The 22,087-nt window shown below is 43.4% G+C and overlaps 1 protein-coding gene and 1 long non-coding RNA gene across 2 annotated transcripts in view; both read right to left on the reverse strand.

The window, feature by feature from the left end:
• TMEM163 (transmembrane protein 163) overlaps nt 1-22,087 on the reverse strand; it is a 281,838-nt gene that overhangs the window by 72,197 nt on the left and 187,554 nt on the right. The window lies entirely within an intron of this gene.
• LOC121150558 lies at nt 3,261-13,449 on the reverse strand. The gene is made up of 3 exons (XR_005882989.1): nt 13,439-13,449; nt 8,560-8,566; nt 3,261-3,339 (listed from the first exon to the last, which is right to left on the reverse strand). It is a non-coding gene; the product is annotated as an uncharacterized LOC121150558 (long non-coding RNA).

Raw genomic sequence — 22,087 nt, forward strand, 5'->3', positions numbered from 1 at the left:
AGAGGATTTTATAAAGAAACCTCAAAATTATTAATAAGAACACTCTGAGGAACTGCAGAAAATGCTCCAAAAGAAAGTACAGCTAACCCTTAACATTTACAAAAGACATTTGCCAGAAATAAAACACCAGTGTCCAAAATTCTGCAATAATAGACCTAGGGCTGAGAAGCTAAGAAGAGGCTCAGTCCCAGCAGAGAACCGTCAGGGCACAAAGTTGTTATCATTGTCATGTGGTCCCAACACCTCACCACAGAGCTCTTCAGTGCCTGTTCTCCCAGTATCCTATGCAAGTCACTCCTGATCCTGGTGACATTTCATGAACACTGACTAGGAAATGGCAAGACTGAGAGGAAGGATGTTTAGAAGTCAGTCACTGTGGCAGCACAGGAAACTCTGACAAGGGGAGATTTCAGAGGCATCCTAAAGACATACAAGCACAAATATGCACCTCAAACCTAGATCCAAAATGGGCTGAGCCTTAAAGACACATTTGTGTTATATGTACAGAAAAATGTCTTTTCAAGTGCTATTCACAGCCAAAGTCTCAGTTTGGCTGCAATCCTAGAAACCTGTTCAATGTTAACAGGAGACAAAAAGACTGAAGAGCATGACTTCCACTAAACCTTTTTCTTCTGGCCTTCCAACTGGACAAGACACAAAAAATGAAATCCATCAAGACATACAAGCAGAAGATGCAAATAGAGGCACCTACTCACCCCATCAGCACCTAGATCCCAGACACCAAAGGAGCATCCCAAGTTATTGCAGAAAACCTACCAAACTTTGAAAAAGGATTCCAGAAACAAAATATGATTCTTAAGTTCTAAGAACAGGACCTAAAAAGTCCAGCAAATGTTTGATGTTCAAGCTTGAGTTGGCTATTTAGATTTACTATAAACACAAAATAGTGAAGATGCCCAGACAAGCCAGGCTCACCAGGTATGAATCAGACCTGCATAACTCAATTTTGCCAGCCCTGTGAGCCAGGGCACAGCCTGATGCACTGTGAACAATACACAGGCAAGTTTCTCAGAAAAGCCCCATGTGTAAGATGGCATTGAGGGCATGGTTAGATGAACTCCACCCTGATTGGAAAAGCATTCTGGAAAATCTTGATCAATTTCCAGTCATGTCTCTAGGATCAAATCTTCAGAAGCTGTTTGAATTGTCAGTTTTTACAAATGGAAATGTCCAGTGCTGCTTGGAATGTAAGTTGTCATAAATCTTCTCGGAGGACAACTAAATAATGCATATGACATGTTGGACAAGAAATTCCGTTTCAAGGTTCATTCTTCCTGAGGAAGTCATCAGACAGTTGCAAGAAGATAACCAGGCTCTGTGCTTACTATTTTTTTTTAATACTTGGAAAAGGTGACTCTGGTTTGGTTCCTGGCTTCAACCTTGTCCAATCCACATTGCCGCAGTCATTTGGGCAGTCAACCAGCAGATGGAAAATCTCACCCTGCCCCTATGTATCACTCTAATATTTAAATAATTTTTTTTTGAAAAATAATTTTGGTGCAAAAATATTTTGAGGGAAATCGCTATGTGTGATGCAGTAGGTTAAACTGACACTTGTGACACCAGCATGTCAGACTGTAGAGTATGTTGGAGTCCTGTCTACGCCACACCTCATGCAGTTCCTTCCTGATGTGCCTAGAGAGGTTGTACAAGATGGCCCAAATACTTAGGCCTCTGCCACCCATATGGGAGACCAGGGTAAGGTTACAGGACCCTGGCTTCAGCCTGGCCCAGATCTGTCTGTAGAGACCATTTAGGGACCATTTAGAGTCAATGGGGGATCAATCAATCTCTCTCTCTCAAATATATATGAATACATTTCAAATATATATGAATACAATAAATATTCCAAACATATATTAATACATTTTCAAATATATATATTTTTAAATATATATGAATATATCTTTTAAACAATAAAAATATATTTAAGGAAGAAAAGACATACTGAATGAGTTTATGAAAGAACCATCACTAATGGTGCAGCCATAGGAAAGAACCTTCATGGACACTAAATGAAGCACATCAAGATCTCTGAATCATGAAATAATACTCACTCTGAAAGCAGCGTCAACAGAAGACAGAGAGCTGACTGTTTTATAAAAATGTTACACAAAACTGTGCACACCCACTAAAAAATTATCCAAAATTCACCTTCTACTTTGAGCAGTGGCATGAGAGTTAATTGTATTTCAAGATCCTAAAATTTTTAAATAGTAAATACACATTTCTTCAGAATCTTAGACTATTGCTTACTCTATAGTTAATAAAAACCAGAATCAGAAAACTCACAGGGGTTTAAGGGACATCATTCAGGGAGGTCCCCACACAGGAAGGAGATGAGATGGCATCAGGTACTTAGTAAGGCCCCTGCCCAACTAGTAGCCAGGGCAGGACTTCAAAACATACTTAAATGCACGGACTTTCAAAAATTTCATGGAGGGTGAGAGGCTGTGGCATAGCAGTAAAACTACCTCATACAGTACCAACATCCTTTACGGGTGCTGGTTCAAGCCCTAGCTGCTCTACTTCCAATCCAGCTGCCTGTTATTGTGTCTAGGAAAGCAGCAGAAATGGCCCATGTCCTTGGGTCCCTGTCACTCACATGGGAGACTCAGAAAAAGCTGGTGGCTCCTGGCTTCAGTCTGGCCCAACCTTAGTTACTGAGGCCATTTGGGAAGTAAACAAGCAAATGGGAAGATCATTCTGTCTCCTCTCTAACTCTGCCTTTCAAATAATAATTTTTTTAAAAAAGATGTTTTAATCCAAGTCCAAAATCCAAAATCCAAAGTCCAAAGTCTTCAGAAAGCAAATGACATGTGCCTCAAGATAAATATCACTGGATTTCAGGATAATCAAGGTGGTGGAATAGGACAAGGACACATTTAAACAGGTGGAGAAGTATCAACCAGTATGAAGCAAAGAGGGCACATTCCAGGAAACAGGAGAGGACAGAAAGACAGCAGAGGGGTACATATAGACTGACAGACTCAAGAAAGCAGTGGACACAATGATGTGGTATTTCAGTGACTGATACCTCAGCAGCATCCAACTAGTGGCTATCCGAATTGCACCAGTAGCAGCAGTGGAACTACACCAGCAATAAGGTGGAAAGGGACGTATACCAGGAGTTCAGGAGGTGAATCCAGACAAAGAACTGCCTGTCCTGCTGGTCTGTTTGATTTGACCAGGAGCAGACACAGAGCAGCAGATTCCAGATGGGCGGTGTGGAAACAGGATGCATTTCATAGCCCAGTCCACCTCCTAGAGGTGAATCAGGCACCATTTTGTTTCAGGAGGTAAGGGTTATGGACAGTACTTTCTGGCTCAGTTAACTGCAACAACATGGCATCCCACAGGTTCCACCCAAGATAGGTCCGGGCGGCCCTCAGACCTGACAGCCAACAGATCAAGAACTCTAGTAATGGCACATCAGGTGCCATTTCTTACAGTGAGGCAAAGAATTTAACACTGCAGGGAAAACAATGAGATGTGCATGCACTGAGCTCAGCAAGAACCTGCTGAGCTAGGTGCATTGCACTGGTCCAACAGGAAAATAATACAGACTATGGTATTGTACAGGTCAAAAGAGGTCCATGTGGCCCTCAGAACTAACAGACAAATGCTTCTGACAAGATCAACATCACCAAAAACCTAGCTATATAGGGCACCCTATATATACACCTATATAGGGTATCTCCTTAATTCTGGGACTTGCTCTAACTGGAAGTGGGAGAAAGGTTGTACAGACAATGGTGCAGCCTCAGCACAGTATCACATGAGGCGGAGACTGGTGAGCCAGGAGCTCACCATGGGGCTATGGAGACCATGGTGGAAATCTAACATAAGAACCCAGACTGGAAATCGATGCAGTAAGTGGCACAAGTAGCTACAAACAAAGAACCATGTACTGACTACAATAAGGAAAATCAAATTGCAGACCTGTGGGTGACACAGCTTAGAAACCTGCTCCAAGGAGAAGACTCTGCTAACCAGACCAAGAGCAAAAGAAGAGACAAAGGCACAATGAATATTACTGAAGACTCTCCTGCAAAGGAGCAAAACACTGTGCCAACTTCAGAGTTAACTGCGGAAGACATTGAGAACATGGGAATACAGAATTCAAAACACTTATGATAAAGCTTCTTATCAACCACCAGAAGTACGTAAAGCAGGCATTCAAGGAATTTAATATGTTACATGGGAAATGAATCAAATGAAAGCTGATATATCAGAAATGAATACAATGAAGCAAATGAAAAGTACAGTGGAGAGTCTCCAAAATAGAATGAAGGAGGCAAAAGAAAGAATCTCAGAATTGCAAGATATTTCTTGTCACCAGGGGTAAACAAACAAAAAGCTAGAAGCAGAGCTAGATCAGGCCAAAAAAAGTATTCAAGAATTGAAAGACATTATTAAGAGGCCAAATATAAGAGTTATGGGAGTCCCAGAAAGTACAGAAAGAGAAGCTGGTTTTACAAATGTATTTAATGAAGTAATAAAGGAAAATTTCCCTAATCTAGAGAAAGAATTGGGAAACAACATTCAGGAGGGGCACAAAACTCCCAACAGGCCTGATCAAAAGCGATCTTCACCAAAACACATGATCATCAAGCTCTCTTCAATCGAACATAAGGAAAAGATCCTTAAATGTGCATGTGAAAAAATCAATTGACATATAAAGGAATGTCAATTAAATTCACAGGAGATCTCTCCCGGGAGACTCTACAGGCAAGAAGAGAATGGAGGGATATATTCCAGATTCTAAAAGCAGAAAATTGTTGGCCCAGGATAACATACCCAGCCTAGCTTTTCTTCGTCTTTGAAAATGAAACAAAATTCTTCCACAGTCAAGAAAAGTTAAAGAATATACCTCTTCCAAACCTGCCCTACAAAAGATACTTAAAGATGTTCTCTTGACAAAGGGTATAGCACCAAACAAAACCAAAGGCAAATGCGAACAACATCCCACTAAAATAACAGAAGACTAAACAACCCATTCCTAAAATGACAGAACCAAATTACCACCTATTCATATTAACCCTGAATATAAATGGCTTAAACTCATCAATCAAATGTCAGATTAGTGGACTGGATTGAAATACAAAAGCCATCTATTTGTTCGCTGCAGGAGACACATTTCACCAATAAGATCAGTGGAAACTGCATCATGGATTTTGATATTTTTTTTGTTAGTTTAATCTCTTCAAAATACTTTCTTCTCATTAAATTCTTCAATGACTCATAGATCATACAGTAGCATTTTCTTCAAGAAGGTTTTTGATTTTAATTTCTTCAGCGACATATTAGTCACTCAGTAGCATGTTATCTAACTTCATGCTGTTAATTTTTTTCTTCCTCTTGATTTTGTTTTGTGGCTTTTCATTTAAGGAGATGCATAGTAACTGTGTAATGGAAACTGTCACATCTAGCAGCATGTAATTTTACTCTATGGCATTGTAAATTTCTATTTTTCTTCCTGTTCTTGATTTTGTATTGTGACTGTATCTATGGGGATGTATAGTAACTGTGTAATGGAGACTATCATAGCCAGATGTGAGGATACAATGTAATGCACATCTCTAGTTCCAGACAAAGATGGGCTCCTAATGGAACTGCTTACTATATTTTGACAATAGGATGCTGGATATTTTGCCATTGCCCATGCCCGCAATGATGGACATATGACTGTGTATGAAGAACTATACTATAGTAATGATATAGGGAACTCAATGAGTGGGGAAGGATTTGGAGATAAGGGATATCCCAAGACCTATGGAACTGTGTCATAAAATGATAATAATAAAAAGCAGTAAAAAAAAATCATTGGTCTTCAAACTTTTTTGCACTAAAATTTATCTTTTCCAAATTTGGTTTTTCATGAATTTTTGAAATTTCTCTACTACTGGCACAGGTTAGTTAGGAAACTTCATGTCCTCATCCAGATCTCAAACCAAAAGCAAGAGGCTCATGAAAGCTGGGGAAGGGGTGGCGTTTGCTCCTTCCACAAGTCCACTTTTCTAGAAGCTTTACAAACAACTCAACCTGGGACAAGCACTATGGCATAGCAGGTGAAGCAATTGCCTTTGATATTGGCATCCCAGATCAGGGTACTAGTTGAATCCTGCCTGCTCTACTTCTAATCTGGCTTTCTGTTAATGTATCCAAGGAGAGCAGTGTAAGATAGCCCAAGTACTTGGGGCCCTGTCACTCATTTTGAATGCTCAGGTGGAATTCTAAACCCCTGGCCTTATGATCATTTGGGGAGTGAAGCAGCACATGCAAGATCTTTGTCTTGATGCTATTATTCTCTGTTACTCTGCCTTTCAAATAAATAAACCTTAACAAACATTAAAAGAAGAAGAAGAAGCCATCCTTTCTGGTGGAATCTCTCTGATTCTGCTTTCTAGAAGGAGTTATGAGAGAAAAATGCTCCCTGATTGACTCCAATTTAAAATGAGCCCCAGAGAAAATCAAACAAAAGCCTCCCTCAATAAAGCTATCCACATCAGTTCATCCTCTAAAAGGAAAAAAAAAGGAAAGATTAATATAAGATTTTTTCTTTAATTTAATAACATATACCTTCTTTGCAACTAAATCTAATAACCCAGGCTTTTCTCTGGGGTTGGAGGAATAATAAATCAAAATGATTATTTCTGGATAGTAGCTAATGTGCAAATAATTTTCCACTATAATATACTTCAACACACACACACATAAGCGTGTACAAACATGTAACATACATCCTTACATCTTCCTTTGCAATGGTTCACTCCAACACAAAGCCTAGGAAAATCTGATTTATTCTCCCTTTCCATATTTCAGCCATTCTTTGGTTCATGCTGACTTTAGCTTCAACAGCTTTTTCATCAACTTACACCACAACAGTGAAAGGAGAGTTCACATTCACTTTACTTTGCAACAAAAATTCTCCCTTTCAAAAGACCACCAAAATAAATACACTCAACCTAGTTTTCTAAACCTTTCTCTGTACCTGGTGAATGGGGAAGTGGCAACAGAGATAGGACAAACTCAGCTGGTTTTGAAGCTAAGTTCAAGTGTGTACATTTTGCACAAGACCGTGATCTTAGATCTTTGACAAGCCAAAAATGCAGAGTGCAGCCCATATGTCTGAAAGTCAGCCAACAAGGAAGAGATATCTACCAAGGCCTGCATCTTGCCTTGGCTATTAGGGCTGGATGCACCACGAACAAAGAAATTGTTTTCCAGAGTCTGCACAGCAGGTCTCAGAGTCAAACAACACAGAACAAGCCTCACATACTGTGAGAGTCCTTTCAAACATTTGGGCTACAGTCTTCCTGGACTTTTTGGGGTCTAGTATAAAAAGACATTCAGAGAAACTACTCTTCAGGGCTTCTCCCCCATCAAAACCTTTCAGCAGCTAAATGCCCCCTCCTTACAGCACGTCTGCTTTTCATAGAAAGTGTGATATTTGCAAAATGCAGATTTGGTCATAAAGAAATGTGTATTCAATCTTGAACATGCTTGCCACCACCTCAAACAATGCCACTTCTAGAGATGCAGATTCCCCAGTTAATTAACCAAAGGGCAGTCCCAGCTTTGTGTCGTCTTTTGTTGGTGAGCTCTTTCCTGGCTTTAGTTACTCATGATATTAAGCAAAGCAACCTAATACAGATTTGCAGCTGTGCCCACACAGTGAGGGATGCCTGGGGAATACTCACAGCTTCATGTGCATATAAAATAGGTGTGTTTACTGTTCCCTACATATGTTCCTCATTGTTTCAGGCAGTTGGGGCTGGCAGTGTTTTCCATCATAGTAGCTAGTGCATGAACAATCAAGACTACAGATCAGTGACAACCTTCAACACTTGGAGACTGACAATCTCCTATATAGGGTTGAGTCTTCCCAAAAAGCCCTTTCATTCTCATGTAGAATGCATTTGGGGCTATCACCTAGTAAGGGTTTTGAAACCCACAGTTTAGTTGTCTCTTAGTGAATAAAAAATACCTCACTTCAAAAGCACAGGGCCTTAAAGAACAAAGACGTTGCATGCAGAAGGCAGAAATGGCCTCTCAGCTTAAAATAGCACAACTGGGAACTGTTCAGATTTCCTAAGATATTGTTAAATAGTCGAGAGCAGGACTCCATGAAGCCATTAGCAAGAATGGGCAAGAGGTTTCTAAATGTCCCTTGCTTTGTGTTAGGACAAAGAAACAGGATTTAAAACAGAAAGATTGCATTTCCATTTACACTTAGTAGTATGTTTTTGTGTTTGATGCACATAAGCATGTAGCCCATTTTGTACAGAGCATATTCTGAAAATGTATACACACCCAACTGCTCATTATAATCATTTTTCATGAAGAGGGGGCAGGAGGAATAAGTATAAACAAAGAAACTTTCACTGTTGAGTTTATTTTGATTTAAAGGTATTTGGTCCACTAATCTAAACCAGTTACAGCCTGTGAGATGAAAAGGAAAGAATTCTGCTTTTCAGGATATAACAGAGCCTCACATATGCTTGACAGTGTCAGATTTCTCTTATAACTGACCACCTGAGCTCTCCACATCAATTAAATAACCAGATCACGTCACTCTCAGGCTTAACATCTAGCCCAGGGCTCCTCATTACCCTGACAAAGCACCCCACCAACACCTCAGGGCCCCAGCTGCCTCCTCACTTGCTGCTCATTACTGGGTCCAGTCTCAGGGACTTACTCTCTTCCCTCCTCTCCAACACCCCAGGTTGGTCCTTCACCGGGGTCTGCAGTTGCAGCAATTCCACAAAGGCCCTTCCTCCTGTCACCTCCAAGTATGAGGTGGAGCTCACCTCCACACAGTAGCCTTCTCTAACCCCCTCCCCCCCCCGATTTCAAAGTGACTTAGCCGCATCACCTGGGTCCTTCCCCACACAGCCTTTGCTGGTATTGGGCTGCCCATCTTCTCCTTTGAGGTTCCTGAGAGGAAGGAGCTGGTTCATTTGGTTTCCTCTTGGGTACATACATGGTGGACTCATGACACAGGTGTTAGACAAGGCATCCATTGATAGGAATCTGATCTGTGAAGTTGGACTTTTTTATCCAAGAAAATTTGACCTTCTGCATCCCAAATGCAGCTGCATTGACATAAAACCTCTGTAACTGCAAACCTGAGCCTGGATAGTCACTCATTGGTCCAGAAAAGCAGAATATGACCCAGAAACTCAACGGAGCTAAAAGTCTCATCAGGGAAGCCCCTCAAAACTGAGTTTCCCACAAATCACCACTCTGTTGGGAGAAAACTGTACAGTATCTCTTTTTCTGGGCTGTCAACCCCAACAGTCAAATAAACTCTAGATAAAGGGGAACTGTTGAGCCAAGATAGTTTCAGCTGAAGCCAGTAAAGTGTCTTGCTCAAAACAGGATCTAAGAGCAGGTACTGAGAAACCAGTGTCCAAGTGGCTGTATCGAGGCATAGTGAGTTAAGCTAGTACCCACAGTGCTGGCATCTCAAATGGGCCCACATTGAAGACCTGGCTACTCCCACCTCTGATCCAGCTCCCTGGGAGAGGAGAGGAAGATGGTCCAAATGCCTGGGCCCCTGCATCCAAGTGGGAGACATGGAAGAAGCACCTGGCTTTGGCCTGGCACAGCCCCCAGCCATTGTGCCCATTTGGGCAGTAAACAGTAGATGAGCTATCTTTCTCCTTAGTCTCTCTCCCTTCCAAATAAAGAAATTTTTTTTTTTAAAAAAAAGACAAAATTTGTCAAGGTTGCCATTGGATTATTCACTGCTTATGGTCATTTCTTTGAGCTCATCTTTGGGAGAAACTGGAACCTCAGAAGCATTTCCTGATCTTGTCAACATTACCTTCACATCACTATTTCTGAAACTTACTCACTCCATCATAAGCTTTCCTATTCTAGAAGAAATCACACTTGCAAGGACCTGGTTTTTCCCTCTTCCGAGCCTCAGTCACAAGGGAAGAAAAGGAGAATTTGTGACTGGAATTCAAAAGCAGGCACAGTCAGCATATTGTCTGTGAGGTAGGTGACTTTCACACCACTTGATGTATCAGGCACATGGGTCACCCTCACTAAAAACAAATACACAGAAGAGCAGCAAAGAATTTCTTGGCTGAAAATGCCAAAAACAAATTCTGGTGCCTGCTAACACCCACACTAAATGATCCCTGTGTAGCAACAAACACAACCAAAAAAAGATAAAGGGAAATTTTGCCTGTTCTGATGCCCTGAGAAACTGTGGAGGGGGAGGGCTCTCAACTCACGTCCACAGCCTGTAGCAGGCTGTTGGAGCTTCCCTCCAAGTGCTTGTATTTAGGAACTGAAATTAAACATTCATTTATTTTTATGGGATAGGCAGATTTACAAAGAGAAAAAGAGACAGAAACATCTTTCATCTACTGGTTTACTCCCCAAGTGGCCTCAATGGCCAGGCTGAGCCTATCCAAAGCCAGTACCTTCTTCTGGGTCTCCCACACAGGTGCAGGGTCCCAAGGCTTTGGGCCATCCTCGACTGATTTCCCAGGCTACAAGCAGGGAACTGGATGGGAAGTAGTGCAGCCAGGATACGAACCAGTGCCCATATGGGATCCCAGTGCATGCAAGGTGAGGACTTTGGTCACTAGACTACTGCGTCATGCCCAGGAACTGAAATTAAGTTACTGATAAAAGGGCATCAAGTTTCACCTGGACAAGGGTAGTACATTCTATAGATCTACTGCACCAAATGGTACTGCACACTTAGGGTTAATTGCATTGATATATATCACTATGTATGTAAATAATTTACATACTTCTTTATTGTAAATTATGTGTATGCATTGGTGTATATAAGAGTATTTTATAAAGTACATGATTTGGGTCCAGCACAGTAGCCTAGTGTCTGGGGTCCTCATTTTATGTGCACCAGGATCCCATGTGAGCACAGGTTCAAGCTTCAGCTGCTCTAGTTCTCATCCAGCTCCCTGCTTGTGGCCTGGGAAAGCAGAGGAGGATGGCCAAAATCTTGGGACCCTGCACCCAGCAGACAGAAGCTCTTTATCCCTTTCCTCTCTGTAAATCTGACTTTGCAATAAAAATAAATAAAACTCTTTTTAAAAAGTACATGGCAATAAAAATATGTTCTTTTTAAAAACGTAAAGGAAATTAAAAACATAACCATTTTGCTGACAATTTTTTAAATCACTGCACAGCACATACTTTTTCATGAATTTGCTGAACACTCTTCATAGGCATGGGCTTCAAAATTTTCTATTTATTAAAAAAAGATTTGTTTTATTTATGTAAAAAGCAGAGTTACAGAGAGAGGGGCATTGGGAGAGACTAGAACTTCCATCACTGGCTCATACTCCAAATGGCCACATTAGCTGGGTTTGGGATAAACGGAAGCCAGGAATTTCATCCGGGTCTTGCACATGGGTGGCAGAGGCCCAGGTTCCTGGCCCATCTTCCTGTTTTCCTCCAAGCCATCAGCAGGGAGCTGCATTGGAAAAGGAGCAGCAGGGCCTTCCACTGGGTGCCTGTGTTGGAGATGCCAGTTTAGCTCACTACGCCACAATACCAATCTCTGGACTTCAAATTTTTCTTGCACAAAAGCAAACATGAAAATTCTGTTGCATATCAAAATTTTGAAATCTCTTCATACAGAGAGAAGCTTTCAAACCTTCAGAACATGTTCTCTTTCCAGGTTTTTCCCCGAGATACCTTCCCCAAGGCAGGGAAACAGCTTCCACCTTAACCCCAAGAAGCAATGGCAAGGAAGGGTGGTTACATTACACAGCCAGACACAGACCACAATGGGAGTTGGGGGAGGGAGGACTCTCAAGTGGGGTGAACACCTTCTCTCTAGGCTGCAGGGAATAAAAGAGATGCTGCCTACCAACCCCTGCAGGCTCCCCTTGGGACTCAAACAAGTAGGGGAGGAGCATGGGTACTCACTCCCAACTCACAATCACATCTGTCAGGAGCACACAGCATCTCTAGGCATCACACATGAGCAGCATGTAAACACACAACTGTCTAGAAATGAAGACCATTGCAAGTTTAAGGGCCCAGTGCATTGTGATGCAAATCGTGGCTCTTCCAGCATCATCCCCAGTCCCTCAGCTCTGGAAAAGCCATGTGGGTCTCCTGCAAGGTTTCATTTCCCCGCCTGCACCATTAAAGCAGAAAAAAAAAAAGCCAAAAAAAAAAAACCCCTGTATTTCATAGGATTGTTCTGAGGATTAAGGAGACAAAAATGTAGAAAACATTTAGTATCTGGGGCCAGCAGTGCATCATAAAGGGCAAAATCACCACCTGCAACACTGGCATCCCATATGGGTGCCAGTTTGAAACTTGGATGTTTCACTTCTGATGCCACTCCCTGTTAATGCTCCTGCTAAAGCAGCCAAAGGTGACCCAAGTGCTTGGGCTCCTGTACTCACATGGGAGACCTGTAGCTATCAGCAGATGAAGACTCTCGCTTCCTCTCTCCCTCACTCCCTTCCTCCCTCCCTTTCTCCCTTCCAGCCTCACCTTCTTTCTACCTCTCAAATACATTTTTTTTAAAAAGGAAATACTTAGCACAGTACTCAAAATGTACCAAGAAAATTAGCCATGAAGATTGTCCTCAGTAGAATTTTCAGATCAAAACTTATCACATAGGCTGGCACGATCTTGGGTCATGCTAGGTGTGCATACCAGGACTTCCACCTCACCAGCCATGCATAGCTGTGGCTGGCAGAATGGAGGGCAGCCTAGGCTCACGGCTGGGAGTTCCATCCCTCCAGGTGTCTAGATGCGGCTGGTGGGATCTTGGGTCAAGTAAAGCCCTGAAGCTGACTGGTGGTAAGCACTGGGGACCTGTGGGTTTGAGTCTATAAAGTGTATGGGGGATGGCACAGGTGGGGGTGAGTAGGAACCTGAGGGATTATCCTTGAATGACTTCCATGGGACTTCCGTGGACATGGTCACTATTCCAGCAAGTAAGCAAGGATGCCGAGACTGAGTTGTTTGGAGCAGGGAATGGGAGGGACCTTTAAGGGCCAGACCAAGCTCACCTGTGAGGCCTGAGCTGGGGTAGCTCACATCAACCATCACCAAATGCCACTCGCAGGCACAAACTGAGGCTGGGTGATGGGGCTTCCTGGCAGAGCTGGATCATGGTGCCCAGTGAGAACTGGAACAGAGAATGGGTAATGCGTAGCTGGGCCATGACACTGAGCAACACATGAGTAAATTCGGTCTGAAGGCAGAATTTATGAGAGAGTATGCGTGCTCATCCCTGTGGAACAACAATCTCCACTGGGACACCTAAAAGCTATGGCTGGGAGCAGGCCTGGTTGGGAAGGTAAGTGGACACTCCAGCTGGGTCGGAGTTCCCACTAGTGAGCATGAGAGTCAGAATGGGGCAGTGGGCTGGGACAGACATGGCTGCAGTCTCCCCTGGCACGGGAGTGGACTGGGTCTGGGGAGTGCCAGACTGGGCTAGACTCCAGTTCCCACTGGTACACATGAGAGCAAGTATGGGTATAGGACAGACTGAGCTAGGTCTTGGCTCACACTGAACCATGTAAGAGCTATGTCTGGATGTGGACCAGGTGAGAACAGGAATGGGTACGAGCTGGTTGGGCAAGGACATTGTTGCTGCCAGGACAAGAGGTGGACAAAGTCAACCTGGGCCAATGACACATCTGCCATTGGGAGAAGACCTGATAGAGGAGCTTGGGAAACTCCTTTTTCACAATGCAGATCTTGCAGATGAGCACAAGAACCAAGGCAAGGAGCAGCCCCGATGAGGCCAGGTTGCAGTACCTTCCAGCATACATGTGGGTCAGATCTGGGCGTGGTCTAGGCTAGGCAAGTTCATAACATTCACTAGCAGATCTGAGAACCAGGACAGGGAGCAAGAGGGGCTAGACTGGGCCACAACAACAGCCAGTTCACATCAGGGCCATGACAGGACTGGCTGGACTTGGCTAGGCTGCAACACCCACTAGTATGAGCTGGAACTGGGTGCAGGCTGGACCAAGCCAGGTTGTATCACCTGGGGTTGGATACTAAGGTGAGATGAGCCATGCCAATCGGGGAAGTGGGTGCTGGGTCCATGAGCCCCAGGGCAGGAGATCCAGTGGGCCCCAGGCCCTTGGCCTGCCAGCACAGTGGATGCTGGATCCATGAGCCCTGGGGGCAAGGGTTCCAGTGGGGCCCGGGTCAATTGGCTTGGTTCCTTGGCCCACCTGGGATAACTGGTCCTCCTCAGTGAGAGAATAGTGGACAGCTCGCCCAGACCCACATGGAGAATATGGCAGCCCATTGAGGTTTGCAGAGGACATCTATACCATGCCAGAGAAAGGAGAGCAGAACAAATTGGATAACTACCTAGCCAAACAATGACAGCAAGTATCTGAGCAAATGGAGACTATAAAGTCAACTATGTCAGCCAATGGAAATTGAAAGGGTTTCCTCATCCTTGGATCAGGGAGATAAACCACATTTCAAAACTATTGAAACCACCCAGCTAGAACTCTTAGAGAGTATGCCACATGAGGACCCTGGGTTGATACCAGGCAGCCATTGCCCATCCCTTGGTACTGGGGCAGTTGGGAGGCTAGGTATGGCTTCTCCCCTCATCATCTCACCCCCAAGAAACAGGAAGAAGAAATAGAAAATTTGAAAACAATGATCACACCCACTTTTTCCTAACCCTTGATTCATCCCACCCTGATTAACTATGTTAACATCATATAAAATAAAAATTTTAAAGAAAAAAATTAAAAACCCTTCTCATTCAGAAAAGGGACTACTGAGAAACCCCTCAACTACCAGACCATGGTCTACTGACAAGCTACAGAAGCAACAGCTCTATGCAAAAGACCTACAGGCACTCAAACACAGAATCCCAAAAAAGGTTGGCTGGAAAGGGGAAGGGGTGTGTACCATGTTGTGGCATGTGATGCAAGCATCTCACATAGGTGCTGGTTTGTGTTCTGGCTGCTCCATTCTTTTCTTTCATTTTTTCTTTCTTTTTAGATGTATTTCCATTGGAATGGCAGATATACAAGAGAACAGATCTTTAGTCTGCTGGTTCACTCCCCAAGTGGTCACAACAGCTGGAGCTGAGCTGATCCAAAGCCAGGAGCCAGGAGTTTATTCCAGGTCTCCCATATGGTGTGCAGGGTCCCAAGTTCTTGGACTGTCCTCTACTGCCTTTCCAGGCCACAAGCAGGGAGCTAGATAGAAAGCAGCACGGTCAGGACACGAAATGACACTCATATGGGATCCCAGCAGATGCAAGCTGAGGACTTGAGCTGCTAGGCTATTGTGTAGGACTTGCTGCTCCACTTCTGATGTAGCTCTCTGCTCCTGGCCTGGGAAAGCAGTGGAAGATTGCCCAAGTGTTTAGGCTCCTGCCCTGATGTGAGACAAACAGATGAAGCCCCTGGTTCAACCTTACCCAGCCCTGGCCATTGCAATCACCTAGGAAGTGAATGAGCAGGTGGAAGATTGTCTCTCTCCCTCTCTATAACTCTCTCAAATAAAATAACTATTTAAACTAATAGGTAAATAAGTAAGTAAAGACTTAATGTTAGCACATGGTGTGAGTATCAAAAGATAATTTAAGAAAAAATTTAAAAACACAAAAAGGTTGGTGAGCTGGAGAAATAAGAAAAGAGCAGTCATAAAGGCAGGTTAATGGCTGTTCACCCCCAAGTTTGTGACTCCAAGGAGAAGCAACCCCAACCAGTGTCCTGGTCTCTTAAGATACACGCTACCCCTGCTACACTTCTAACATACAGATTGAGGTCATTAGGCTATGAGGTCACTGGCACTAAATAAAATGTCCTAATCTCTGATGCTTTCCTAGGATTCCTAGGTGGCTCTCCCTGCAGGGGAAGAAACCAAATGGACATTGCCTTAGCTCAGGCTGCTGAAACAGACTACCCCTGAGGGCTTTCAACAAAGACTCCCCTTCTCACAGCATTGGAGGTTCAAAGGTGGGATGAGGAGCCTGCCTGATCAGCATGTGGGGAGGGCCCCTCCCTGGCTTGCACATGCCTGCCTTCTCACTATATGCCCATATAGCTGAGGGCTTACATTATAGCATCTCTTCCTCCTCCTCTCAAGTTATTAATGCCATCAGAGGCACACCAAATTCAATTACCTCCCCTTTGTGCCTATCTCCTATTACTAGCATACTCAAGTTAGGTTTCTGCCATGTGCAACTAGGAGAGACTCAAGCATTTGATCCTTAACAGATTCTCACAAGATTTGGTCAAGATATTTCACATCCATTCATAAACTCAGATCCTGTCCTTTCACATCCTTTCTATCAGTTTGGTTCATCTTATTCTCCTGACCATGTGTCATGACCTCAAAGCCTCAGCGGTATACATTGTGGCAGACCAGGCTAAACCACTCCTGCAGATGCCTGCATCCCATATCATAGTGCTAGCTCAAGTCTTGGCATCTCTGCTTCTGACCAAGATTCCTCCTAATGCACCTGCTAATGCCTGCTTGGGTCCCTACATGTTGTAGACCCAGATGAAGTTCCTGGCTACTGCATTTAGCCTGTCTCTTTGGAGAATAAACCAGCAGATGAGAGATGCTTCTGTCTGGCTCTCTCTTTCAAATATACAGATGAAAATTATGCTTGAAAAAATAAGTAGAGCTTCCATCTCCAAGGCCCAAAGCAAATAGTGCAGGACTTTAAAGGCACCAGAAGGGCATGCATCATGGAGGTGGAGGGCCAACTGGAGGAGGCTTTCTCAGGAGAGTGGCATGCTACTTCATTAGCGTGACTAACACAGCTTCCTGACAGCCCATAGGAGTCAAGGCCAAAAGTCAGGCAAGAGAAGGCAAAGGTGATTTTTTCCCCCCAAAAGCACAAAATCCTGTCAGGTATAAATCAAAGCCACAATGAGATTGCCCTCATGCCCACTGGAGTGCCTGGCATCAGACACACAAATGATAAGTGTTACTGATCACGGGGAGCAACTGGAGTCCCCAGTGCACTATTGGTGGAAATACAACATGGTCCAGCCACTCTGGAAAACATTTGGATAATTGCTCCCATGTTTAGTAGCAGTGACCACATTAGCCAGTGCTGTGGTCTGAATGTATGCACCCCTCACTCTTCATGTGTTGAAATTTGAATCCCTAAGTTGATCCAAATAATGCTGCCAATGAACCAAACACCAAATCCACCTTAATCTTGGATTTCACAGCGTCCAGGCATTTCTCATGTTTATGAAGTGGCTCAGTCAGTATTTTACTACAGCAACTCTGAGACAGGTACTCAGCAGTTCCATTCCTAGCCATATGCCTAGAAAAATGAGAACCTACTGGATCTCCACATGAGGTATTCACAGCAGCATTCCTCACAACCACCATGAAGGAGACAGCACAAGTGCCTACCAAATGATGACTGGCTCAGATGCAACTCACCCAGATACAGGATCACACAGCACAACAGAAAAAGAGGAAGCAGTGACACATGCTACAACATGCTGGCCACTGCAAACATGATGGAGCCACCCAAGAACAGAGTCTACAGTTCCCGTTCAAAATAAACCAAACTAAATGAACGGAAGCTCAATGAGTGGCTGTCCGTGGGTAGGAGGCAGGATGGGAGAAGAGTGGGAGGGGTGGGGCTTCTCTTTGTGGTAACAAATATGTTCTAAGAATGACTGTGATGGCACATACAAATCTGTGAATACCTGAAAGGCCACTGAGGTACACACTTTAAACGGGTGAATAGTATCCCCTGGGAATTGTATTTAAAACGGCTGCTTTAAAAAAATCTACTTCTTTTGTGCCTGAAAAGCCAACCGTTAAAAATAACCCCAATTTACTAGGATCTTCTATGGGTCAAACACTGTGCCAAGCAACTTATCTGTATTATCTCATTTGCTTCTCCTAACAATTTGATGAGGTAGATACAAACCATTAAAAAAATTAACCTACTCAAGTATGTCTTTCAGTGTCTCCTATTTATTGACATGAATAAGCAGAATCAGAGATGCTGATAAACCCATACTGACTAAAAGCTCCAAGGCTGTGACTATTTAGAGAAAGGCAGGAGATGGGAAAAAAAAAAATCCACCAGATTCCCTTCGGTGCAATTCATGAGCCCCCACCCCCACCCCCCCAAGCAGGGTAAGCACACTGAGCACCCCAGAGCCCCTTCCTGAGAGTAGTAACCACACACACAACACCCAGCGGTGCTTGGGTTAGGTTCACCTGCACTCCCTAGGCTATTCATAGGAAAGCATTATCAGCGTAAAGGAGATGAGAGCTTCATTCTTCGTTTCCATATCCTCCAAAAGGGAAAAGTATGCTGAATCTGACTGCAAAAATTATTTATGTACAGAACATCTTTTTTCCAAAAAGTGCAAGGAATAAACCAATCATTGGCTATCACCAATACTAGCATTCTGAGCAGTAATCAATAGCAAGCAGTATTCAAAGTCAGACTGAGTTACAATTTTCTACCAATGAACACACAGAACAAAATCTGGTGATAGAAAAAACACTCACATGGGCCATGAAATCCCTAACCTGCACACTTCAGAGACTATGGAGAAGAGGAAACAAAGGTCTCCTCATGAAATAAAATACTTCACAGAAGGCAAGCAACCTGTCCTAAACCCCCACAGACAAGGAAGTTCTAAGGAGACTAAATTCTTTCTCATGCAACTTCCCAAGGCCCACCACCACAGGGAAAGCTCAACTACAGCTGGGCACTGCCGGTCAAGAGCAGAGGGTGGCAACATGACAAACACTGCAGCTTCTAGGTTTATCTTTCCAAAGGGTAACCATCCTCAGAGCAAGACAACACCCTGGAGTATAGAGCACTCTGAGTTGGGCAAATACTTTGTCCTAGCAGCAGGCCCCAGAGGAGAAGCCACATGGGTCACCTCCAGCGCTTAGCCACAGCACAGCCTCACACAGAGAGGGCTGTTTCCAAAGAGTATGAAGGGAGTCCAGGCTACTGCTGAGACCAGCCATCCTCATCTGTAAGGCTGCTGAGATGTGGGAAGGCTGGAGTGCTTGTCATAACAACGATTGCTCAGGGGACCCAGGACAGAGAAACCCGCCTCTGGGAATGCTAACCCAAACCCTTAGACTGCCCAGTTTGTCTTTATCTGGCTGAGTGCCAGCCATTTTCCTGCCTTGCAGACTCAGAACCAAACACCAGGATTGAATTTCAGGTTCAATAACAATACAGCCCCAAATTCTTTCACATACACAAGTGTATTTGTTCTCCCTCCTACTAATTTCGAGTTGCAGGTAATTGTTAGCAAGGTGCATCTCCCGGAGGCAGGAGGAGGAATAGAATATTGGAAATACCCAGAGATGCACATGGTCATTCAGAGAGGTAGTGTTAACACAGTCATCACTGCAACTGAGACCTAGACTCAGAACCCAGTTCCAGCCATTACAAGCCAAGAGCTTGTAAATAATACCTCTCCCCTAGGCAAACTCCAACACAAAGCCTAGCACAAGAAAGTGCTTTGCAAATGGTAATTACTACTGCCTCAATGAGAGTTATCACACTGTATACAACATGAAGGGATTCCATCATTTATTTTTTGATGTACATCTACTACATCCTGGACATTGTCCAAGGAATTGGGGGATAATAGAAATGACACCTGTGAAATAGTCTTGCATGGGTGAGTTTCAAGTCCTATCAGGGAGATGCAAAACTAATTTACTAGTACCAAAAAAAAAAAAAGGCCAGGTAATTAGATACATTAAAAAAAAAATCACATAACTGCAAAAAAAAAAAAAAATTACCCGAATGCTAGGAGCCAGAGCCAGGAAACTGAGCTCAGAGGGAAACAAAAGGCTTTTCAGTTCCATCTGAAACTCTGACAACTCACTTCCCCACAACACATACACATGTCCAGGAAGCCTATGAGAATACCTTCTGCTAGGCAGATGACTAACGACACACACATTAGTGTGAGGAATTCCATTTTCTACCCAGATACCTGGCAAAGATTGCAGAGAACTGTGGCATTCAGGACCAGCTCGGGGAGTACAGGTCTTGCCAGGCCCAGTCAGGGCAGTGCAAATGAGTATGGTCTTTGTGGAAGTGCAGCTTGACACGAATTGTCGAAATTATGTTAACATGTTCTTTAACCCAGACTCCTGGTCATTTATCCTACAGAAATAAGAGGCCTAATGGCCAAATCAAAACAAGTCAAGACAACTACTTCAGGTTGTCTGTAACTCACATCTTCAGTAGAAATGTGCTTTAGGAGACTAAAAATTCACATAGAAAAAACCACCAAGCTGTCAAAAATCACATGTTAACTCTAGGTAGTCTAACATGGAAAGATTAAAAAAAAAAACAGAGATCAACTCTGCACTAAAGCCACGTTCACATATGTACAGATACACACAATGTACATCAAAGTGTTGGTGCTAAGAAACCTTAGGAAACTCTGCAACATGAATTTGATGGTATTCTTAGTTTTATGACTAATCTCAGTTTTTAAAAAAGAAGTATTTATTTCTATTGGAAAGGCAGATTTATAGAGAGGAGAGTCAGAAAGATCTTCTACCCTCTGGTTCACTCCCCAAATAGCCACAACAGCTAGAGCTAGAGCTAAGCCAATCCAAAGCCAGGAGCCAATAGTTTCTCCCAGATCTCCTAAGTGAATGCAAGGTCCCAATAAACTTTGGGCAACACTGTGCTGTTCTCCCAGGCCACAAGCAGGGAGCTAGATGAAAAATAGAGCAAATGCTCTTATGGAATCCCAGTGCTTACAAAGGGAGGATTAACCAACAGAGCCATCAAACCAGGCCCAAATAACCCCAATTTGTTGTCATGGACTACTTATCTTGCCTCAAATAATTCTCATTTCTTTGGAAAGAGGGAATGAAATCAAGGAATTCAGACACAATCTTTTTTGTCCCTTCATGTCATTTCTACCCTTAGACCAACAATAACTTTTAAATATACTACTCAAGTGTATATTACTCTTTCTTTGCAAATTTTTCTCAAGATGATTTATTTGAAGGGCAGATGGGCAAAGAGGGGGGCTAGGGACATGGATCTTCTACCTGCTTCTTCCCCTGGTGGCCATACTAGCCAGGTGTGGGCCAGGCTGAAGTCAGGAGCTAGAAACTTCATCCGAGTCTCCCAAGAGGGTAGCAGCAGTCCCAAGAACTTGGGCCATCTTCTGTTGCCTTCCTGAGAACAGTAGCAGGAAGTAAGAAAGGAGGCAGAGTCGGCACTCCAGTGCAGGGTACAGCAACCAAGGGGTAGTGTTATCTGCTGTTCCACACCAAATTCTTTGTTCCCTAGTCTCGAGAAGTTAAAATCATGAAGTAGACACACTGATATAACCAGAAAAATACTTTTAAGATCTGTAATATAGAAAATAAGTCATCCACTATTTTTCCAATAGGTATGGATATTGCATTCAATATCATGTTCAATCTTTATCACATTGCCATTTGGTAGATGTCAAAACCCTTCGACACATGAGGAAACTAAGACTTTGCAAGACTAATAGGTTGCAGAGGGGGTTGAGAGTTATATGGTAAATGTGAAAAAACATTGGAGACGATGTTATATTTCAAAAAGTTCACGAAAAATGCATACTGTAAAAAAAAAAATTGAGGGCCAGTGTTCTGCTAAGCTGGGTTAAGCTACCGCCTCCAATGCCATCAGCCCCTACCAAAGAGCCTGGTTCATGGCCTGACCTCTATTTCTGATCCAGCTCCCTGCTAATGCACATGGGAAGGCAACATAGGATGGCCCAAGTCTATGAGTCCCTGCTACCCAGGTGGGAGAACCAGATGGAGTTTCAGGCCATTGGCTTCAGCCTGGCCCGGCCCTGGCTGCTGCAGCCATTTGGAGAATGAATCAGCAGATAGAAAAAGATACACACAGAGTGAAATCTTCTTTCAAATTATAAAAAAGCAAAACTATGCATGAGTTTTAAAGGCTTTGCACCAAAGTAAACATACTATAATTGGGTTTTCCTTGAACTTTCTGATGTGTACTCTTGTGAGCTTCCTGGGATTATAACCCAGAATGACAAACCAAGCAGTTTGAATATCAACAGCTTTGGTTTTGCAG

The sequence above is a fragment of the Ochotona curzoniae genome, unplaced genomic scaffold (assembly GCF_017591425.1).
Source record: "Ochotona curzoniae isolate NIBS_2020 unplaced genomic scaffold, NIBS_Ocur_1.0 contig_2210, whole genome shotgun sequence".
In the NCBI taxonomy this organism is placed as follows: domain Eukaryota; kingdom Metazoa; phylum Chordata; class Mammalia; order Lagomorpha; family Ochotonidae; genus Ochotona; species Ochotona curzoniae.